Below are 23,712 nucleotides of genomic sequence, written 5' to 3' on the forward strand. Positions count from 1 at the left end.
GACTTGATGTTAATGCCGAAGTGTACACTTTCTTTTCGCCCGTCTCTCCTTCACTTCGTGTATTAAAGCTTCTTTGCTGGTTCGTGTGTTTGTGTTCGTCTCGTCCCGTGTTCGTCCTGTGCTTTCCCTCAAACTCAAGGCAATGTTAACATCAATGTTAACATCAAAAGAAAAGTGTGCATAGATTCTACACATAGCACCACAGATGGGTCATTCTATGTGATAGTTGTGTACTGCCACTTCATACATTTTGGGTAATGGTTCAGGTGAAACACTTTACAGCCATGCATGCTCTCCTGCATTGACTTTTCAACTGAAGACAATATGCCCCATTTTTAGCTTGGTGTGGGGTATATTACAGCAGGTAAATACATTTAAGTGTGGTGATATACATACACATAACACACATAATTGGCAATTTGTATATCCTATAAAGTGCTCTGACCTGAGAAATCTTGTAGAAAAAATTGTGTTAATATTCTGCCAATAAGAAGTGGAATAAACTTTCCACTCACTGCACTAGGCAGTTTGTTTTATTCCGTGTGTTTATACCTCTCCAGTACTGAGTACTCTCTTGCAATATAACGAGACAACTGCCCCTGACTGATGGTATTGTTTTCTTCAGCTGCAACAGATGCTTTTTACCATGAAAATACTAACATCAGTTGGCATTGCATAAAACCTTGATGAGCTCAAAGCCGCTGTGTGTATTCTTGTGAATGATTTATCTAAGGAAATGTACACCCTTCCAACATCCATCAGCAAACTCTTCATGACTATATATAATGCATAATTATTTCATTAGATTAAAAGAAAAATATATTGGCATCACACCAGCTCAATTGCCGTCTTTCGTTATCATCAAAAATATTGTGGCCGGGGTACATGACTCTCATCAACATTTTGATAATGTAATTCGCATACAATGCTAAATCATTTTAAAATTCTTCATGCACATCATTACGCCTTGTATATTCAAGTTGGCTTCTACTTTGTCTCATGCTAGTGTTGGCTATCCGTGCGGTAGCCAGAAAATATTATGGGAGGTTCTATGGGGACCTCCCAGATGCACTAGTAAAGGTACGATCTTGGCTATGCAGTGCTAAACCTGCTGTGATACTGCGGAACAAAAATGCCAAACAACTCCGCTTTGTCTCAACAAAGATGCAAGGAGCTAAAACGGGTGCAGCTATGTGAAAGCAGCTATGTGTTCGAACAGCTACTGGGAATTCAGAAGATCATACTATGTGCGTGAAAATAACTAGCACAATCACATATGTTTGTATGTTCATGTGTCTTGCCTCAGCAAATGAGTTCCAATGTATGCTTGATTGCATTTATTTAGCATTTGTTACAAGAGAGAAAAAGTCCTCAAGATATTGCAAATCTATATTGTAAATCTACTCAGTATTGGCCAGTTAGATCACACAACTTGGTTGATTCATTTTATCAAGCTTTGTTTCACACCTCAAGGAAACGTAGCTCTTCGGTAACCTCAGTGAGCCAAACACGCAGTCCAGGTCCAGTTTTGGATATTTTTACTGGTCTCGTTAGCAATACATCGTTCCAAAATACCACAAATTCCAGCTGGACACTATATCAATGAGCCTGTTGCCTTGCACCTCATCGGAGCGGCCCCCTGCTGGCTAGCAGGAAGATATCGAATAAGAAACAGGTGACTGGCTGTTCTGTCCACCTCTCAATGTGTGTGGCCACTCCTGTTTGCTGCTAGAGTGTCACTCCCATGAAGAAATGCAACACCCTGGTCCTCCATAAACTTTTGTCCCAATCTGTTCGAATATTGATGCACAGATGGTGTGAAGAAAGCCATAGTAGCAGGGCAGTTTTCAACCAGATTCCAAGAGTGTGCCAAGCAGCAGGAAATACACCCAGCCAGAAGATTTCTGTTGAATTCATGTTTAAGGACCTTCACATCTACATCATTTACTCATGAATGCAACACTGTCATTTGACAACACATGACAGTCCATTAATGCTTTGAACATGAATTGAGCTTTACCCTCTGGTTGGGCATGAAACAATGAATCTTTCAACAGCTCATGACCCACAGTTTGAGAAACACTGGTGTACGCATTCGTCCCAACAATAATCTGGCATCCTTCAAAAACACCATCAAACAGGACTTTTCTGCTGATACGTAGGGTGACATGCAATTACTTTTTGATGATTTGCATTTCTCTTTGTTCATTTGCTATTTGTTTCTAATACTTGTCATGTGTTCTTGGTACTTCTGTTCCCCTCAAATTGTGTAGACATTTGCACTGACTGTGTCTTGGACTGTTCAACAGGGCTTGCCCACTATCAGTATCAGTGTATACTGTCATGGAATAACAATAAAAACCTGAAAACTGAAAAAAAGAAAAAAACATCTGAAGCACATCTGTCTGACTGATTCCTCTAACAACCTCCTGACAAATGCTCGATGAATGATAGTTCATGTCACCACTCCTTGTGGACAGAAACAAGCTGTAACAGGCCGAGGAAGTTTAGATGGTGTGGTGAACCTACGAGTTTGTTGTTGCCTTGAATGGGCAATCATCTCAGAGGTAAAACTTATTTATGTTGACTACTGCCTTCAAAGTCTAACTATAAATTCTTTGTTCTGAACTTGTCTTGGTACACCGGAGTTCACAAGCAAGAGCAGCCTTTTGGGAAGAAATAGGCAGCAAAATCTCAAATTGGAACACTGACCTTACCGAGCAGTGTTTGTTAGTTGTCGGGGTTGTACGATGTGCAGGTTGGTACAAATCTTTACGGACCACCATGGTGTCACATTTCTCCATTGGAGTGACACCCTAGCATCAAACAAGAGCGGACGCACATATTGAGAGATAGACCCGTTTCTTATTCGATCTTTTGCTGGTAGCTTGCAGGGGGCCGCTCCGATGAAGAAAGGCGTAGAGCCGTGAACTTTTGTCTCGGGCTGTACACGCTGTTGTGTTGTACTCATACAAATTCTGAAATGCATGCCACTTCTTAGAGAATCTTTGGAAATTTGAAACCATTATGCCTTAATTGTCAGCTCTGATCATGAGCGAGATGGTAGGGGGCCCCTTAGGAATGTCCCGTTGTGTCCTGGAACCTTGCCAGTCTGGAACAATGCAGACGAATCATCAATGCAGGACGGCCCCATGCCTGACGGAACCTTATGATTTTATGGACCTTTTTCCTTTGACGTTCTTCTCTGTAAAAGCACCCGATCAGTTACAAATATAACAACACTTTAAACCTCCATCTTTCAATCTTTTTACCCCTGTGCCTTTAGTAAAATGACTCTTGGCTGCATCCTGCATTTCTTCTCTCCATGCCTGAAAATCTGAAATCAGTAAAAATAAGCAATGTCCTCAGTTTCAACACAATCCTCATGTGTTTGGTAATTTTGTTGCTCCAGTTAGGAATACAGTATGATAATTCTCAATAGAAACACAAATACAAAGTAATAGGAACCATTAAGCACAACGAAAGATTACTGATAACTGCCGAAACCACGATATTTCGTACTCATATACCGCGACCAGGTGACAATTAGACAGTCCGATTACACAGATTTTACGAACACGTCACCAGAATTAGTGCAACTTGGCACTATGGGTGTACATTACGCACCAGTCTGCCGGTTTATGCCACTGAATTACTTGCTACAACACATGCAAAATAAGAGCGCTGAACGCGAATGGTGTGTAGCATGAGACGTACTTACCAGCTTCAGAATTGCACTCCTGCGTCTTTCACTTGGAAGTTGTGTACCTACATTCACCTGGTGCTGCTGCTGCCTGGACTGAGAAGGTGCAGCTGAGAAAAAGTGGACTGGCACTTGCTGCATCTGTAGTAATAGAGCGGCCCATTGTTCTTTAGAACTTTGTACAGACGCCCTCACCTTTTGAACCGGGAGCATGAAACTCGCAGGCGTTGCTGAAACGTTCCCTCACTTGTTGAACATCGACGGACGAGCGGGACATCCAGCGAGGAACTTGAACGGAATATTTGGCAAAGTTGCTTTACCGCTACCACAAACACAAATCTCATCCTCAAGCAAACCAAGCAAACAAACCGCTGTGTGCTAGCGCATGCGCACGCGAAGCGAGCAGACGGCACGGCGGCAGCAAAGAGACACACGTGACATCCCTTCTAGCGCATGCGCAGCGCAACTGATTTTCCTCTCCCGAAGGCCAAGTGTCGCCAAGTCTCTTTTCGGCTGCAGTTCGACGTTCGACTTGGCCATCGAGAGAGGAAAATGAGTTGCGCTGCGCATGCGCTAGAAGTGATGTCACGTGTCATTCTTTGCCGCCACCGCCTTGCAGTTGCAGTCCGCTCGCTTCGCGTGCGCATGCGCTAGCACACAGCGGTTTGTTTGCTTGGTTTGCTTGAGGATGAGATTTGTGTTTGTGGTAGCGGTAAAGCAGCTTTGCCAAATATTCCGTTCAAGTTCCTCGCTGGATGTCCCGCTCGTCCGTCGATGTTCAACAGGTGAGGGAACTTTTCAGCAACGCCTGCGAGTTTCATGCTCGCGGTTCAAAAGGTGAGGGCGTCTGTACAAAATTGTAAAATGGGCGGCTCTGTTACTGCAGATGCAACAAGTGCCAGTCCACTTTTTCTCAGTTGCACCTTCTCAGTGCAGGCAGCGGCAGCACCAGGTGAATGTACACAACTTCCAAGTGAATTAAGACGCACGAGTACAATTCTAAAGCTGGGGAGCTATTCTCGTCAAAGTAAGCTACCTGCTTACCTTCTTTGCAAGGAGGTTATTGGTCGCCAAATAAAGAAGGCGTGAACGATGGGAATGTCATTGGGAATGGTTTTCACGCGCCGTGAGCCAATAGTCGAGCATTTGATCGTCCAGCCTTGTTGCTGTGTCGGCGATTTCACGACACGATCATCACGATAACGCCCTTCTCGCCCCTAGATTGTCTCGCCGGAAACGGAAGACTACAACTTATAAGAGAATGTTCGAGGACTGCGGAGAAAAGTGGTCATGACAAGTTCACTTGCTTGATAGTAATATCTAAAAAACTTCCACGGGGTTCAAATAGGAAAACAATCTTGTGTAGCGATTGGGTTGTGAGCGAGATAGCGAACCAGTTGAGAGTGGGGTGGCGCTCGTACGTGCCCAAGATTTTGAACAGGCGCGGAGTGGCGCGAAAAGATTACTATTTCCCGTACAGTTTCTTATGTCATTTCTTGTTTAAGCGCGACGCAATTTGTTATGAAGTGAAACTGATTTCGTTGTCTTCGCCTTGCATCCATATTTTTCACTGTCCTCAACCCCGATAAGCCCCCCCCCCCCCCCGACCCCAATGTAATGAGTCGTGTGAGACAGGAGCATGGAACGACCACTACATTATTCTTAATTCTGTCCGTGTAAGGGACTGACTCTTACTAGTTTAATGATAGATATGTCATCGCTTCAATCGCCGATATGACGAACGACTCTGCATCGGATAGTGGTGCATTGTGGTGAAGCACGAACCACGGCAATGAGCATATCGTCCGATCATTGTTCCAACGAAATGCAAATATTTATGCACTATGCGCCATTTGCGCCATCGTGAAAACGTATTTGGATTCAAAAACAAGTCATAGTCCGAGGCATGTACGCCATTCTCATCGTTACCGCCGTCCCCGTTCAAAGTAATCACCCTCTTTTCGGTGCTTACTTTTCAGCGCAAAAAGTAAGATACTACGTCACTTTTGCCACGCCAAACGCCAAAATGACGTACTTTTTAACATGATCCCGTGAGCTAGGGAAAATATAGGGACACTGAGGGGACAACTTCAAAGAGCAATGATCTTCACAGAAGAACGTTATTGAGTGTGGCGCCACTTTTTGACCGTAAAAAAAGACAGCAGCGGCGGCAGCCCGCCGCCAAGCAAAAATTGCCAGAGCTTCCGTTCATGACAGATATTCTATAGCAGCTATAATATTAGGACGTCATAATTATTCCTGCACGTTTAAACCTATGTACTTTTGTTTCTCCTTTTTTCCGATACAACCTATTTAAATCCGGTACACAGCGCCACTGTAGATCTAAGCTGTGATGCTCTACAAACTGTGTATGCGCTGGGGATAAATGTCCCTAGAAATGGGCGGAGCGTTCAGGCGGAGCTTGTCGCGTTGGCTCAGCCCGACAGTTTGTGACGTGTAAAGTAAGCAGGTAGCTTACTTTGACGAGAATAGCTCCCCTGGTAACAGTCTAAACTCGTTAATATGACCAAGTCCGTTCCCGCCGATTTTGGTCATAAAGCGAAATTGTCATATTAACGAGAAAATGAAGACGATTCAGTTGCTGATTTACAATTTATTTGCGAAAGAAATCCGTCAGAATTGTCTGTTTCGTAGCACTTTCAATTTGCAAGCTCTCCACTGTCTCCATTGCATTGCAAATAGCATGCACATTTTGGGGCGCGGACAATTGCTCACTGGACAATTGTTCACCGGACAGTTGCTCACCGGACAGTTACTCACCGGACAACTGCTCACCGGACAATTGCTCACCAAAAAAACTGCTGAGGCCGGACAATTGCTCACCACCCTCACCACAGAACCGTTGAAGCCGGACAATTACTCACCGCCTCTCTCACCACACTTATATTGTGATTTTATTTCGCGTTTATGGCGCTTGACTTTTTTATGTTAGCTGAACTTCTTTTTTAGCTGTCTAAGTTGCTTCAAATAGATCTAGGAAATCCACCAGTGAAGAGGCTAAGGCGAGAGGTCATCCACTTGCAGGTACGCCTGAAGCGTCTTTGTCAGGACCTGCGTCCATGGGGCGTTCCTATAGGATTTTTTCCAAGGGGTGGACAGCAAAGTGCTTCCAGGGGGCAAAGCGTGCATCCACCTCACCTCCTTCCCTGGGGCGGACGCTGCGGACTGTGCGGGTGTTCACAGGTTCATATTATTAGAAAAAAATCATGACCTATGAATAAAGGGTGCAAAATTTTCACAAGTGACCTTGCTCCCCTCTCGGTACGCCCATGCCTGCGTCACCAGGATCTTCCAAGACACAAGCCGGTGAAGATTTAAGAGCACGTCTCCATTTAACCACTCAAATTCACGAATTTTCTATGTCTGTCGAAGTCGGTTTAGCGAACGCAAGCCACATTTTAGCGCCCGATTGGCTTAGCAGGGCGGACACGACTGAACAGCACGTATTAGGTTAGTCCAAGTTCAGTGTTTGCATTGTTATGTCCAGGTTAGTCTAAGTTCGCTGTTGACAGTTTCCCGCGCGCGACTGTGCAATTTATAGTCAGATAACATTTATTTACAGTAGTTTATTTTGCAATGGGGATTTCGATCACTTTATTTCGAGGTAACCCAAGTTCAGCTAACATAAGAAAGTCAAGTATATGAGCGCCATAAACAAGAAATAAAATCACATCACATAAAAACGCGAAATAAAATTGCATATAAGTGCGATGAAAGAGCGGTGAGCAATTATCCGGCTTCAGCGGTTCTGTGGTGAGCAATTGTCCGGCCTCAGCAGTTTTTTGGTGAGCAATTGTCCGGTGAGCAATTGTCCTGGATCCGCACATTTTGAATGTCCTTCTGCTGCTCGAAGAATTGCAAAGCCATCTTGAGCGCTTGGGTGGCATCCCTTACGTTGACGAGAGCAGGTGCACATAATTCCTCTTCACTGCTTGTGCCTACGATTGTATCTCATTACGGCCGAAGTCTCATTACGGCCGAAGTCTCATTACGGCCGAAGTCTCATTACGGCCGATGTCTCAATACGGCCGAAAGTCTCAATACGGCCGATAATCCTTTGATCCCCAAGTGTCTCATTACGGCCAAAGTCTCAATACGGCCGAAGGCAGTCTCATTACGGCCGAAGATGTCTCATAACGGCCAAATGTCAAAATGTGTATTGTAACCTGCATTGATATGCAATGTCGCAGCCAGGTATGGATATATATTCAGCAGGGTATAAGCCATGCACTGTGCCCTTAGGGCCCTTATCATATTTATATACACATATTGCGAGACAAACGGTATGTTATCATACCACAGCACAATGCAACATATTGTGTAATGTGTACTCCCACAAGGTAGTGTAGGCTGTGAAGCAGGCTACTATGTGGAGTTAGCTACTTGTAGAGAGCTAGATGAATATTGGCTTTGTTGTGACGCTTTTGGAGCCATCCTACAGTCATTGGCCATGACAGAGCACCTATCTCAGTCGATGTCAGTTTATTTCCATTCGCCTTACAATGATACAATTCTTGCTTCTGGAATGAGTAAACCTGCAAGAAGCGATGAGCAACCATGAATAGGCTAGAATATTAAAAAAAAAACAACAACAAGCATTTGTCTCTACATGGCTCGTTTTAATGTGCACAAGCTGCACACGTGTTGATACGTGTCTGCTATTTCATACAAGGTGAACATAAATATTCATGTAGACAAAAGAATGACAAGCCTTAAAAATGTGACTTCCAGGTAAACACAGAGCATGACCATGATATGAATATAGGTTCAGTAGTTCATTCCTTTAATGGAAGCATGTGAATATCAAATAGTGATACATTACAATTCATGAAATGATGCATGCATAACTTTCCATTTCTGGTTTCTTTTTTATAAAGGTAGTGCACGAATTAACATTCGTGCACTACTACAAAATTTCTCACTTCACAACAGAACCTTATGATGATCTTAACAGCTCACCTCTTCGCCAGGACTCCCTGGGCAGCAACATCCTATTAGCCATGTTGTTGTTTTTCTTTTTCGGAATCTTTCGTGCAGCCACATACCATGCCTGGAATGGAAAACCAGCTATAAATAACAGTGTATTTGAATGACTTCCTCTTGAAGTATTTATTCTAATCAGATATGCTTTGTGCCTACTATGGTGCGCGAAGGCACATAAGTACAACATTTGCAGACGTTCGACGTAAGCAGTTCTTGGAGATCAATTCAAGTACGCCGACTTGCGCTTTTATTTTTGAAGAAATACGACGACAAATTTTAACAAATGAAATATGGCTCACAATGATACGAGTAAATGCTGCTGTACGGTGATGCATTATCGGTATCTTATCGTCTTCGAATAAATTTGTTGTTCCTAAACGCGCAACCAACTAGAAACGGCGCAAACCTACGAACGGATACCGAGTTACATCTATTACAGGCACTTCAGCTGTTTTGATTAATTTAAATTACTCTTATGAGAATCCAACTATGAGTGGACAGCACACTACTAATAGCGAATTCGGGTGGTCATTTCGTAGCAAAACGGCCGAGCGCTCGGAAATTGCTAGGTCGGCGACCGAGCTGGATCACGTGACCGTTGCCACCCGAACATGATTGCTAGGAATCTAGCGGTTTTAGGTACTTGGATCACGCTAGGGGCGTCGCGGTCGCAAGTCTTCGCGTTCTGTCGTCTGCTAAACCACGTGATTTCAACATGCGGGCCAATGAGGGCACTCGCCACCGTTGCAGTGCGGATGTGACGACACCGGATACAGTTGAGCAATCTGCTGCTCGATCGTTTTGAGACCGGGCAAAAAAAGTGCTAGCTAGCAAATTCCGAGCGCTCGGAAAGCGCCACGCGAACATGGAAGATTTGCTTCCTTTTGACCAAGCGAACATGACTGCTCGAGATCTCGCAAAAAAAGTTGCTCCGAAATGACCACCCGAATTCGCCATAAGACAGGCAATCTACGAAAGCATTACTCACCAGAATTCCTGCTTGACTTGGTCTTGGTCAACACTGCGCGATATACGTTGGGGCTGTGGCGATTCATTCAACTCGATTTTTACCGGAACAACAGGCGCTGCTCGAAAGACAACGACGGAAAATAGAGAGCCGCTATAAAGTCCGCTAATTTGCACATTACAGCACTACAAAGCGATATATGAACACATCGTAAACAGCAACCACTCGCTCACACACACAAGAAACGAGGTACCCAACGCAGGGGCGCGAAGCTGTAGTAGAAATCTATTGTAGCTGAAAACTCACGTGACCTCCGGAGCTCGACCAATGACTGAGGACTAGCCACCCTATTTTGTTTTCTTTTTTGATTATGTCGCGAATGACGTAAATGACGTGTCATCCGTTTCTCTCTTACTACTTTCCCCCTCTCTGCTCTGCTTCCCGTCTTCTTTTGTTGTTCCTTTTTTTTCTTCCGTGCACTGTTTTTTTGGTTCGCGTTTGTCGGAATGCAGTGGCAGTTACAGGAATACGACGGAGCCTTGGTTGTTTTTGTCACATGCAGTATTTTATTGTGCGACATACGGTTACGCAAGCAAGACGTACAGAGGATGACATTAATATTGCTCCAGAATTTGCTTGAAGAAGCCTGACAATGTCGGACTGCCTCTGGCAAGGACTGCTACTGGGAACTGGAGCTCAGTGACTGCAAGATGAAAAAAATTGGTATCAGATATACGGTTAGGCATGTGATAGTTACAATGTAAATAGAAAGAACAAAGGTGCTATTGAACGCGAAAAATAAGAACTGTGGTAGGGTTGTGAGAAGCTCGGAGCCATGGGGTGTGATGAGCGACCTTAGTACAAAAAATACGTTTTATTGCGCTACTTCACAGTGATATATTCAGACCGATTAGCCTGACAATCTTGGCTTTGGCGCTAGGTACAGAACAGCTACTAAGTCAACGCGTCTGACGAAACTTGTCGAGCGAAATCACCAAGAATCAGACTTACAGTAGCGTCATACCTTTATACAGTACGACGTGAACGGGTATTTAATCATAACATTTAGATGATATTGTTTCACGAAAAGAAATATAGTCTACCATCGTATCTGCAAAGCTACGCTGTCTGTCTCGGTCACCGCGTATTCCGGTAACTGTTAAGCAACTTATTCACAATACACGAAGTGAATGCGGTGTTGTAAGGCAACAAGCAACGACAAATGACTTACCTCTCGGCAGTTGTTGACCAGGTATCGGGTACGAGGCGTTCGGGCTCTCGAACAGTTTCTACACCAAGAAGCAGAGCACAAATGTTGCGCAGGCATCTTCCCTGGCAGCTGTGACTGTTCGAGGACACTCACATGATACAGCTTGCGTTTTTAAACAGGAATAATCAGAACTCATAGTCCAACACAACCGCTACACAGCACGAACCGTCCGAAACGGACGCCGGTGACTCCGTGGACACCGGTTCCGGTTCCAACCGGCACAGCCGCCGTGCTGTCGCCTATTCGAGCGCTCGCGAACAAATTTGAAAACGGCCAATCATCGCTCAGAAAACGAATTCATCCTCATGGGAACCAATCAGTAATCACTAGCCACCGGATGTCTCCATGACGTTAAATTTATGACGTTTTCTGACGTCCGATGACGTGAAACGCATGAAGCGCCTCACTTTATCCCGCAAAGGAACTGGCGAGTTTCGGGCCCTTGCCCAACGTTGCTAGACACCATCCGAACTCCGAAGTGAGAGTAGCAAAACAACAAGATATCAAAACACGAAAGGAAGAGTATTGATCCCCCCTCCTTCTATAGAATGCAAAACGTGATTTGCGCTGAGATGAACATATATGTTCATGACGCGAGTAATTTTCACTTTTCACTGATCCAAAGGAGGTCACGTGGGATTGCTCGACGCTTGCGAAATCAACAATGAAAATGGCGAAACGAAACTTGTGAATCGTGCATTTGCTCTTCATGGTAGCTGCCAAAAAATCGAATCAAACTTATGGGACACTGGATTACAGGTATGTTGGCATCTTTTTCATTCCTGCATATCATTACACTATGCGTGAATACATGGTGTCATGTCATGGGTGTCATGTCTCACGATGCTGGGGAAGTAGTTGCAAGGGGAAGTGTGCATGGTTCTAGACTTTTAATTTTTGATCGCGTAATCGAAATATCGGCACCTCTCGCATTGTGGCTTGCATGTGACCAACCAAGTGCTGTTCCCTTACTAGCGCTTCCTACAAACGACAAAACGAAACATGTGGGAATGTATATTTTTGATTACTCATATGTAACAAGAAAATGTATCGTTTTCAGGTTGCTGCCACTACTCCATGTGCCCGCAATTGTCTTGCGTGTATGATTACACTAACGGCGTCGCCCACCACGGCGGAAGTGTTTTGCGTACACGCGTTTCAGCATGAAGCCTGCAGGTAACATCTGATGTTTACCCTTCGGATATTCTGAATTTACATATTGTAGCTTAGAAGAATTCCGAATGCCCAGAGTGACACACACTTTTAACATTGTGACATCAGTGCAATGGCATAAGCTCTAATGTAGTGCCCCACGAAAATGAACAAGGGGTAGTGGTTTATCCAGAATCCCAAGCACGAGAAGGGTGTTGGAAAAAATTGTTGGAATAGTTACGTCATTACAGCTTAACATATCATTACAGACATATCTGAAGCTGAAATCGCAAGGGCACCCCCTGTAGGGGGTGCACAGGCAAAAAAGTTAGGGGGGTCTGGATAAAGCACTGACGAGGGGGACTCCTCCACCCCATGTCAAGCCTCATAAAACACCTCCTGAAATAGTTTCCTGGCTATGCAGCTGCATTATTATGACGTAATTGTCATTGTTGTCCATAATTCTTGAATATGTTTCGAATATATGAAAAAAAAAAGTCTGCTTGACAGCATATGTCTTATAGTCATCATCAAACAAGAGCATATGTCATTTTGTTCAGTGGCTTATGTACTTTTTTGTAAATTTCAGGTGGACGTAAATTGTAGAAGGCAGCTAGTGGGGGAGAAGATCATGGTCATAGGTCATGTGACTCCTGGAGCTCCCAGTGGGCTCCCTTGTGGAGTACTTTTCAGAACACACACACACACACACAGTTTGCTCACAGAACCAACGAGTAGGATGTTGCTTGAATACTGAGAGAAAATGGCGTAACACATACAAATATCGTGTGACACATATGACAATAAAAACATTTTTCACGAGGGATGCATGAAACACTGTCGCAATATTGTGTGCATGAACCATTGTGTGTGACACAAGCCGTGGGGGCACACCGCCTCGGACACATTTTGGGAAGCATAAAACACAGTATATACAGAGCTACTATGGTGGATGCTTCTTTTTTCCTTTTTGGCCGTTATGAGACATCTTCGGCCGTATTGAGACTTCGGCCGTAACGAGACACTTGGGGATTAAAGGATTTTCGGCCGTAATGAGACTTTCGGCTGTAATGAGACTTCGGCCGTAATGAGACTCGGGCCGTAATGAGATGTTACCGAGCAATAACAAAAGTGCTCTCCATGTCTTTCACAGAAAGCTGACCCCCTCCTGTGTTGAATGGTGCCCCCCCCCCCCCACCCCCCCATGACAAGCACAGCTCCTTTCTCTGCAATTGTCGTTCTGATTTGGGGGAACCCCTTGTCACTAAGCACAAGATCCCCTGGCAAGACATGTTCGAGGAATCCTGAATCACGTGTAATGAAGGAGTCAGTGTGCCTTCCTCCGTAAGACTTTGACAAGAATGAAATCATGCCGTTCGGTATGATCCCTATAAGCCACTTCAACGTGTACCCTCCTTTATAGCGGGAGTACAGGTAGTGCTGCTGCTCTGGGTCCGAAGGCGTCTCTGCTTTTACCTCTGTACAATCAATTATAAATGCACAGTCGGGATAATTTTCTTTGAAGCAGGCTGGCAAGTTCTCTTTGATGCACCTTCGGGGTGGCACAAAAATCCATTCTTTCATCCGGGCACTCAATTGATCTAAAGTGATGTGGAACACGCGTAACGCTGTTGCTTTTGTCAAAAAGTGTGCCGACAGCTGTTAGGCTCACTCCTGGCTTCAGCTTCATAACGAACATAGCAAGCTTGTCCTCTCGAGAAACATCTGATTGCTTCTGACGCTGTTGTGGGAGAAGGTTCAAAAGAATAGAAAATACAGTCATTGTCACTCCACAGAGATCTTGCAGGGCTTTTTCTGAATTGGTCAGGGTTCTAAAACCTTCAAAGCCGCACTTTCTTTTCCATGACTCTGGAGACGTCACCTGAAAGGACATACACAACTGCTTAGTTATGACAGATTTTGAGAAATGTACATAAAAAATAGCAATGTTGTTTACTATGTTTCACTGGGCCACACCACATTTGTGCAATATCATTTACGGTTTTAACCTATGAATTTGTGGTATCAACAGTGCAGGTAAGTCATAAGAGATCATGCTGGCTATCCATGATGAAAACCAGAGACCAGGGGAAATAAATAAAAGGTGCACACATGCAGAATTTATATACTCTCGTCTCTAGTTTTAATCAAGCAATAAAAGAGTTGACTGGCTGTACTGTGTCTACCAACCTGAACAGCTTCTGGGGCACTGTGTTTCTCAACTTCTTGGGGATGGGTGCTGGTGGGGTCATGCTCATCAGTATGATCAACCTGGGTTGCTCCATGTTCAGAGTCTGTGACACACAGAAACAGCTTCAGCACTCCTGTGCCTCCTAACGCATCCGTTTGTGTTTCTTGCGGTAAAGAGTACCACTGTAATCTGTATACTCAGATACAAAAAGTACCTTCTCAGTTTACACACCATATGTACATGTGTAGGTACTTTTTCAGTCTCTGCTGCCAAGTTGGCAAGCAGAACCAGACTTATGTTGTCTTCTGCCATCTCCGAAAGAAAAGAGTTGTCCACGGAAGGCACATTCTCAGAGCTTTCGTTCCTTAATGCCGGCATATCTTCCTCTACGGTCACATTGCTTGCTTTCGTAGCCTGCCGTTTTGTCCACCTGGAGTTCAAAATTCGTTCATTTGAACAAAAGTTTTTAGCATATGTAACAGTAATCAGTCGACATCTAATCCTAATGACAAAGGCCCTAATAAATGTCTCTGAATATAAGTGAAGCAACGTATGATCTGTGTTACAAGTGTACATTGTTCTTATGAATGAGAATTATGTTCTACAGTACAGCTGAGTGCGACACAGTCGCGCATCCCGACAAATACATTGCGAATTTCCTATCCACCTTTTGTTTCTTGAACCGTCAGGAGCTTTCCGCTTGTAGATATCAGGAAAGATCGTTGGTACGTATGATGGACTAGACTGAACGTTGCTCACGTGGCCGTCCACAAAGTGACGGCTACATATCACCGTATACTTCGTCGGCTGCCACGGCGTCCCGTCCAGACTGTGAAGCAAACAACCATGATTACAATTCCGTTTATTGCGCCCCTTCAACAGAATGAAACACTGACAAAATACACTTACTTTACACGACGAACAGCAACAATCCATGCTTTTCTTCTGTCCTTTTCGTACCACTTACCCGGAAACGAATGGAACGTAACTGGACTGGAGGACTGTGGCCAGCTGTGTTTTTTGTGCTGTTTGTACACTTTACAACACAACAGTACTGCGGTCCCGACTTTTGTTTAGCCGGTTTCGTAAGCTGCACAGTTTCGGACATGCTCAGGCAGGACAAAAGCAGTTGAATCACATGGAACGCGTTATCGCTTCATGCACGCGTGAAGGAGCAACGGACGTATCTACTCGAGGACTTTTCCATCGCGTGCCACCAGGGCAGAGACGCGGCGCTAGTATCGCCGGGCCAAACTCTAGCTGAACGTCCCTACTGAAGACGGGGGTGTGCTTTGTACGACATTGTCCACACATGCGTCACACGGGGCCACTGATATTCTTGGTGGATCACAAAAGCCGCAGGGTCAACAATTGGGACAGCACAGAACACCGGGGTTTTCCGCCGTTCGTTCTCGAAACTTTGTTCGTGATCGACGAGGTCAACAGTCGGCGGTCAGAATACACATGTTCTCCTTGGTCCGTCCTCAAAATTTCTGTCACAGTCGGATTAACGAGTTGTCATAATAACAAGGGTGAGTTACATGGTGTTTCTATGGGGAAAAAACGGTTCCCTAGAAAACCGGTCACAAAGTGAGGGTTTCGTACTAACGGGTGTCATAATAACGAGTTGAGACGGTATACACATACCATTCGCGTTCAATTCACTTATTTTTCATGTGCTGTAGCAAATGATTCAGTGGTATAAAACGGCAGACTGGTGCGTAATGTACACCCATAGTGCCGAGTTGGACTAACTCGGGTGGCGTGTTCGTACAATCTGTGCAATCGGCCTGTCTAATTATCACCTGTTCTATCTTAACACCAAAGTCGGTATATGAGTAAGAAATATCGTGGTTTAGACAATTATCAGTAATCTTTCGTTGTGCTTAATGATTCCTATTATTTTGTACTTGTGTTTTTACTCAGAATTCTCATACTGTATTCTTAACTGGAGCAAAATTACGAAGCACGTGAGGATTGTGTTAAAACTGAGGACATTGCTTATTTTTACTGATTTCAGATTTTCAGACATGGAGAGAAGAAATGCGCAGAAGGCAGCCAAGAATCACTAAAGGCACAGGGGTAAAAAGATTGAAAGATGGAGGTTTAAAGTGTTATTATATTTGCAACTGATCGGGTGCTTTTACAGAGAAGAACATCAAAGAAGAAAGGTCCATAAAATCACAAGGTTCCATCAGGCGTGGGGTAACCTGCATTGATGATTCATCTGCAACGTTCCAGACTGGCAAGGTTCCAGGACATAACGGGATGTATGCTCCGGGGCCCCCACCATCTCGCTCATGATCACAGCCGACAATTAAGGCATTATGGTTTCAAATTTCCAAAGATTCTCTAAGAAGTGGCATGCAGTTCAGAATTTGTACGAGTACAACACAACAGCGTGTACAGCCTGAGACAAAAGTTCACGGCACTGCACTTTTCTTCATCGGAGCAGTCCCCTGCCAGCTGCCAGCAAAAGATCGAATAAGAAACGGGTGACTATCTATCTCTCAGTATGTGTGTCTGCTCTTGTTTGATGCTAGGGTGTCACTCCAATGGAGAAATGTGACACCATGGTGGTCCGTAAACTTTTGTACCAAGTTGTACATTGTACAACCCCGACAACGAACAAACACTGCTCGGTAAGGTCAGTGTTCCAATTTGAGATTTTGCTGCCTATTTCTTCCCCAAAGGCTGGTCTTGCAAAAATGCTTAAGAAACTCATTTGGGTGAACTCTGGTATACCAAGACAAGTGCAGAACATGAAAAAATTTATAGTTCGACTTTGAAGGCAGTAGTCAACATAAATAAGTTTTACCTCTAAGCGATGATTGCCCATTCAAGGCAACGACAAACTCATAGGTTCGCCACATCATCTACACTTCCTCGGCCTGAGTGGTTACATGAACAGTGGATATTCATCGAGCATTTGTGAGGAGATTGTTAGAGGAATCAGTCAGACATGTGTTTCAGACGATTTTTTTCCAGTTTTTAGGTTTTTATTGTTATTCCATGACAGTATACACTGATAACAGGACTGAGAGGGCAAGCCCTGTTGAACAGTCCAAGACACAGTCAATGCAAATGTCTACACAATTTGAGGGGAACAGAAATACCAAGAACACATGACAAGTATAAGAAACAAATAGCAAAGGTATTGCACAGCAGAGAAATGTAAGTAATCAAAAAGTAATTGCATGTCACCCTACGTATCAGCAGAAAAGTCCTGTTTGATGGTGTTTTTGAAGGATGCCAGATTATTGTTGGAACGAATGCATAGAGCAGTGTTTCTCAAACTGTGCGTCATGACCCCCAAACGTGTCATGAGCCGTTGAAAGATTCATTGTTTCACGCACAACCAGAGGCGTAAATCTCAATCCATGTTCAAAGCATTAATGGACTGTCATGTGTTGTCACATGACAATACTGCATTCATGAGTAAACGATGTAGATGTGAAGGTCGTTAAGCACGAATTCAACAGAAATCCTCTGGTTGGGTGTATTTCCTGCTGCTTGACACATTGCTTTCTTCACACCACCTGTGCATAGGGTTGCCACCAGGCCGGTATTATACCGGCACGGCCGGTTATTTGCTCGCTCTGCCGGTTGCCGGTAGGAAGGTGATACCGGCAACGGTATTTGTGGCTCAAGACCTTTCATATAGGCTTTTGCGGGGTTTTCCCTTCAACATTCCACTACAGCTTGAATAAACATAGACCCAACTCCGCAGTCACCAGTTCTTTCCTTAGTTATTCATTATTATTATTATGACACACAGGAACATATGTTTCCTGGTATTATCTTGAGCTCTCTCTCTCTCTCGTTTTCTGTGTGTGCCCTTCCACCCCTCACCCACTTCCCTTTCCCGCGAGCTTTTCCTCCTTTCCCTCCATACCACCTCCTCTCCCTCAGCCGGTATTTTTCACTACGAACGGTGGCAACCCTACCTGTGCATCAATATTCGTACAGATTGGGACAAAAGTTTACGGAGCATCGGGGTGTCGCATGTCTTCATGGGAGCGACTCCCTAGCAGCAAACAGAAGCGGCCACACACACTGAGAGGTGCAAAGAACAGCCAGTCACCTGTTTCTTTCTCGATATTTTCCTGCCAGCCAGCAGGGGGCCGCTCCAATGAAGTGCAAGGCAACAGGTTCATTGATATGGTGTCCAGCTGGAATTTGTGGTATTTTGGAACGATGTATTGCTAACAAGCAAACGAGACCAGTAAAAATATCCAAAACTGGACCTAAACTGCGTGTTTGGCTCACTGAGGTTACCGAAGAGCTACGTTTCCTTGAGGTGTGAAACAAAGCTTTATAAAATGAATCGACCAAGTTGTGTGATCTAACTGGCCTATACTAAGTAGACTGAGTAGATCTGGAAGACTCTTGCCTCTCCTGTCACAAACGCTAAATAAATGCAATGAAGCATACATTGGACCTCAGTTGCTGAGGCAAGACGCATGAACATCCAAACATTTGTGATTGTGTGCTAGTTATTTTCACACATAGTATGATCTTCTGAATTTCCAGTAGCTGTTCGAACATCAGGTTCCAGAACTGTTGTTCTTATTTGCATTTCTGCAGTGGTTGGCTTTCACATAGCTGCACCCGTTTTAACTCCTTGCATCTTTGTTGAGACAAAGCGGAGTTGAGACAAGACCGGCAATCCAGAAGATGTGGGTTCGACTCCTACAGCTGGCTAACCTTTTCAGTGACTTTCATCTTTCAAAGCGGAGTTGTTTGGCTTTTTTGTTCAGTATTGTCACAGCAGGTTTAGCATAGCATAGCCAACAGGGGCGTAGCCAGGGGGGGGGGGGTTCAAACCTCCCAAAATTGTACCTTTGGCAGTGCATTTGGGAGAGGGAAACGAGGGCAAAATCCTCCTTACTCATGTAAAGTCCCCATAGAACCCCCATAATATTTTCTGGCTACCGCACGGATAGCCAACACTAGCATGAGACAAGATAGAAGCCAACTTGAATATACAAGGCGTACTGATGTGCACGAAAAAAATTAAAATGACTGAGCATTGTATGTGAATTATATTATCAGAATCTTGAGAGTCGTGTACCCCGCCCACCATGTTTTTGATAACGAAAGACTGCAATTGGGTTGGTATTATATATAGCCATAAAGAGTTTGCTGATGGCTGTTGGAAGTGTGTACATTTTCTCAGATAAATCATTCACAAAAATACACACAGCGGCTTTGAGCTCACCAAGGCTTTATGCGTGCAATGCCAACTGATGTTAGTATTTTCATGGTAAAAATCATCATGGGCGCCATCACAGGGGCAGGTGTCTCGTTATATTGCAAGAGAGTACTCAGTACTGGAGAGATATAAACACACAGAATAAAACAAACTGCCTGGTGCAGTGAGTGGAAAGTTCATTCCACTTCTTATTGGCAGAATATTAACACCATTCTTTTTTCTACAAGATTTCTCAGGTCAGAGCACTTTATAAGATATACAGATTGCCACTTGTGTGTGTTATGTGTATGTATGTCATATTTACCTGCTGTAATATACCCCAGACCAAGCTCAAAATGTGGCATATGGTCTTCAGTTGAAAAGTCATAATGCAGGAGAGCATGCATTGCTGTGAAGTGTTTCACCTGAACCAATACCCAAAATGTATGAAGTGGCAGTACACAACTATCACATAGAATGACCCATCTGTGGTGCTATGTGTAGAATCTATGCACACTTCTCTTTTGATGTTAACATTGCCTTGAGTTTGAGAGAAAACACAGGACGAACACGGGACGAGACGAAGACATAGACACACGAACCAGCAATGAAGCTTTAATACACAAAGTGAAGGAGAGACAGGGTAAAAAGAGAATGTACACTTTGGCATTAACATCAAGTCAACACCAGCTAGCTTGCCTGCTCCTCCTATATTCATCACACTTCTGTTGGCACCCAAATGCCTTAACAGCTGTTTTTGCATGCCTGTCATGAGAACTAGCAAGAAATCCTCATCTTGCAAGAAGTCAGTATTTCCTTGTTGAAAGACAGTAGGATCATCCTTCTTGCCTTTTTGTGTGAGGGAAAGCACTGAACTGTTTGTTTGGACTATGATAAAACTGACCAACAGGGCAACACTGCTTTGATTGTCGTCGTGTTTCCTCTCACCGTAACATATATTATAGTCCCTCATGGTGATGTACAAGTACTGCCTTGTAGTGAGGTGAATTGGATCCTTTGAAACGTGCCATCCAGCACACCCCGAATTCTGAGCTCCATAGTACGCTGAGTGCAATGCCGTCACGTAGTTTCCCTAACATAACCAAATAGTTTCTTGAAGGTAAAAAAAAAAAGACATTCCAGTACAACATAGTGTTTTAAAAGTGCCTGCGCACTGGCCGCCTCTATTGCATCTTCCTCTGTTTTTGTCAGTGGGGTGTGGCACAGCCCAAAATCATGTGCATAATAGGAAGTTTGGAAGACATGTGGAGCGAAGTAAACAAGGTGTTCACACCACAATTTGCGGGAAAGAACTGAGGGTTTATTCCAGTGGCGGTTGCCACCAAACGAAAGTGGAAAAACGTGCAGCGTGCAGGCCGCGGCTTAACGATGGCGATGCGGGCTGCTACAGACAAACGAGACCTTGCCAGTTTGGAACATTACAGACATATCAGCAAGGCAGGTGTCCCCACGCCTGACGGAACCTTGTGACTTGATGGACGTTTTCCTTTTATGTGTCCTCTCTGTAAAAGCACCTGATCAGTTACAAATACAATAACACTTTAAACTTCCATTTTTCAATCTTTTTACCCCTGTGCCTTTAGTAAAGTGACTCTTGGCTGCATCCTGCATTCATCCTGCATTTCTTCTCTCCATGCCTGAAAATCTGAAATCAGTAAAAATAAGCAATGTCGTCAGTTTTAACTAGTGATGTCACTAACTTTTTGCGAACCTGGTGGTTCGCAAGGTTCGACCACTGATCTCTATAGCATAGGCTGGATCGCGCATTTGGTGCTCCACAGCGTGGTCACTGGCCGCCATATTGGTGGGCCCATCGCATCTTGTCGTCTGCATTTAGTTCAAGCGGTGCTGCCCGTATTTTTTAAAATATCTTTTAAATTAAAGGGCATGTCATGCCAGTTTGTTGCAGCTTTGAGTACACTTCACGCGGAAAGAGAAAGAGGGATAATTTTTCGCAGGTAAGCTCTTTATTTTGAAGAAAAATCTGTTTATTCGTATCGCGTGCATCTGACAACTCGGACTTGTTTGCTCTTCGCTGGTGCCATTGCGTACTAAGAAAATATGTGTGACTGCTCCTACAGATCTCAAGACCATGTATTTTCTATAAACAATGCGCTTGTGCTTGCAGGTTCCCCTCACAGTCGCTGAGCTGTGCCGAAGAAGCGGATGTAGAACCTGCGCCAATATGCCGATTTGTTCCACTGTTCTTTTAATTTGTGAGGTACGGTGGAAGTAAATAAACTGCTGTGTTAACCTCGTATGTGCAGTCTCTCCTACAGCGTGTGTGATAAGTCATGCATGTGATCGTGCACAGTGCTTCGAATTTCTGTAATGAAATACGCTGACAGCTGAACAACTGCAAAGCACTCGTGACAATAACGCTATTTTAAGATGAGGAATGGAGAGTTTCATCGCCAGGGTCTATACTCCACCCCATTGCTGGTGGTGATATGTAGGTGAATAAAATAACGAGCCCCTTCAGAATAAGGATCGAGGTCTTATTGTAGCACACACACACAGACACTCGTAGAACATAATACGATAATGGAAAAAGTCAAACGAGAACCGTACAATACCAAATCACATAATAACGAACGAGAACCGCGGAACACCACACGAAAACCGAACAACAAACGAAAACAAACAAAAAATATAAAAACGGTGGTACCTTACAATAACAGACAGTGTGAAACCTTTCTGAGTAAAAATAATAATTATAGGTTGACATTCACCAAAAGTCACCTTCATGCGTACGCGCCCTGTGCACGACAGTTACGACCCCCTATTCGGAATACATGCAGCGGAGAAGAAAAAGAAGGCAATTACCATTAAAAACTAGAGGGAAAACGGCTGAAGCACGTTTGGAATACATCAGCACACTGATTCCTAAGAAAGATGCGTGCTAATCAGCAATGAGGAGCGTTTTAAGCCCACTAAATCCTCCAAATCAAATCGCTTCCCATTGTTTCCAATGGGAGCAGCCGGCGCCAGTGGGCCCTCCAACATGGCGGCCGGTTGCCGCACCTCTGCCCCACGAGCCCCTCTCCTATGCGCGATCCAGCCTTTATACATAGAGATCAGTGGGTTCGACGAACCTTCGAATTTCTTGTCAGTTTCGCAAAGGTTCGCAGCTGATTTTTTAGCTGTTTTTTAACTTTGAGCGAAACGGACGAAAAGTAGAAAATCAAGCAATAACGAACGGTCACGTGCGCCCTCCTGTGCGAGGTACATATTTCTGCCCACATGAGCAAGGCTGCGATCGACTGATGGTATAGTTGCATTTATTTGTGCTGTGAGCTACGACACAGAAAGCAGGAAACGGTTTCCTTTGCCAATGAAATAGATATTTCTCATATTGCTGTTATTCAAGAAGACTCAGAAGAGGGTGGTATAATTGCCAGCTGGCTATAAAACTTCGTGGTGCCTTGGATGACAGGTAAGCGACGAAAGTCCGCCCCAGACCAGAGCCCACTAGTGTTCTGGCTTCGTGGTAAACGTAGTTTGTACATTTAAGATATAACTGCTAACAGTTTTGCGCCGTTGTCCTTGCGTGCTTTGTTTTTCTTACCGACTGTCTGTTTACTCTGGGAAGGTGTATGTAGGAATGCTTGGTGGTACCGTGGTAGGCGCAGGTAAGTTTCTGTTGCTAGAAAAGTACAAATCGAAGGAAAGCTAACTGATTTATCGTACATACCGTACAGGAGGACATGTTGTCTGATGTGATTAAGCCTTGAGTGGCGTACGTTGGACTGTTTACATTTCCGGGCAGGTTACGCCAGCGCATGCGCAGTGAAGTCGAACTTTCCCGAATTTTTCTGCGAAAAGTTCGAAAGTTTCGAACTTTTGCGAACTCGAACTTTGCCAGGTTCGTGACATCACTGGTTTTCACACAATCCTCACGTGTTTCATAATTTTGTTGCTCCAGTTAAGAATACAGTATGATAATTCTGAGTAAAAACAAATACAAAATAACAGGAATCATGAAGCACAACGAAAGATTACTGATAATTGCCGAAACCACGATATTTCCTACTCATATACCGACTTCGGTGTTATAGAACAGGTGACAATTAGACAGTCCGATTACACAGATTGTACGAACACGCCACCAGAATTAGTCCAACCCGGCACTATGGGTGTACATTACGCACCAGTCTGCCGGTTTATGCCACTGAATCATTTGCTACAACGCATGCAAAATAAGTGCGTT

The 23,712-nt window shown here is 44.2% G+C and overlaps 5 long non-coding RNA genes across 7 annotated transcripts; 3 read left to right on the plus strand and 2 right to left on the minus strand.

Annotated features, from left to right (window-relative positions):
* Window positions 1–1,515: 1,515 nt before the first annotated feature.
* LOC135394395 (uncharacterized) lies at window positions 1,516–4,975 on the minus strand. 3 transcript variants are annotated; one of them, XR_010422880.1, is made up of 3 exons: window positions 4,748–4,975; window positions 3,273–3,337; window positions 1,516–3,205 (listed from the first exon to the last, which is right to left on the minus strand). It is a non-coding gene; the product is annotated as an uncharacterized LOC135394395 (long non-coding RNA). The 3 variants fall into 3 exon arrangements; XR_010422879.1 differs by lacking the exon at window positions 4,748–4,975 and adding an exon at window positions 3,722–3,738; XR_010422878.1 differs by lacking the exon at window positions 4,748–4,975 and having other exon boundaries at window positions 3,273–3,382.
* Window positions 4,308–18,533, plus strand: LOC135394394 (uncharacterized). Its single transcript, XR_010422877.1, has 3 exons — window positions 4,308–4,488; window positions 16,308–16,369; window positions 16,437–18,533. It is a non-coding gene; the product is annotated as an uncharacterized LOC135394394 (long non-coding RNA).
* Window positions 8,192–9,923, minus strand: LOC135395566 (uncharacterized). The gene is made up of 3 exons (XR_010423174.1): window positions 9,696–9,923; window positions 8,684–8,774; window positions 8,192–8,259 (listed from the first exon to the last, which is right to left on the minus strand). It is a non-coding gene; the product is annotated as an uncharacterized LOC135395566 (long non-coding RNA).
* Window positions 9,207–13,315, plus strand: LOC135395565 (uncharacterized). The gene is made up of 3 exons (XR_010423173.1): window positions 9,207–11,703; window positions 12,005–12,120; window positions 12,686–13,315. It is a non-coding gene; the product is annotated as an uncharacterized LOC135395565 (long non-coding RNA).
* Window positions 18,534–22,753: 4,220 nt separating the features above from the next.
* Window positions 22,754–23,411, plus strand: LOC135395567 (uncharacterized). Its single transcript, XR_010423175.1, has 3 exons — window positions 22,754–22,938; window positions 23,095–23,134; window positions 23,204–23,411. It is a non-coding gene; the product is annotated as an uncharacterized LOC135395567 (long non-coding RNA).
* The last annotated feature ends 301 nt before the right edge of the window (window positions 23,412–23,712 follow it).

The sequence above is a fragment of the Ornithodoros turicata genome, chromosome 5 (genome assembly GCF_037126465.1).
Source record: "Ornithodoros turicata isolate Travis chromosome 5, ASM3712646v1, whole genome shotgun sequence".
Lineage (NCBI taxonomy): Eukaryota > Metazoa > Arthropoda > Arachnida > Ixodida > Argasidae > Ornithodoros > Ornithodoros turicata.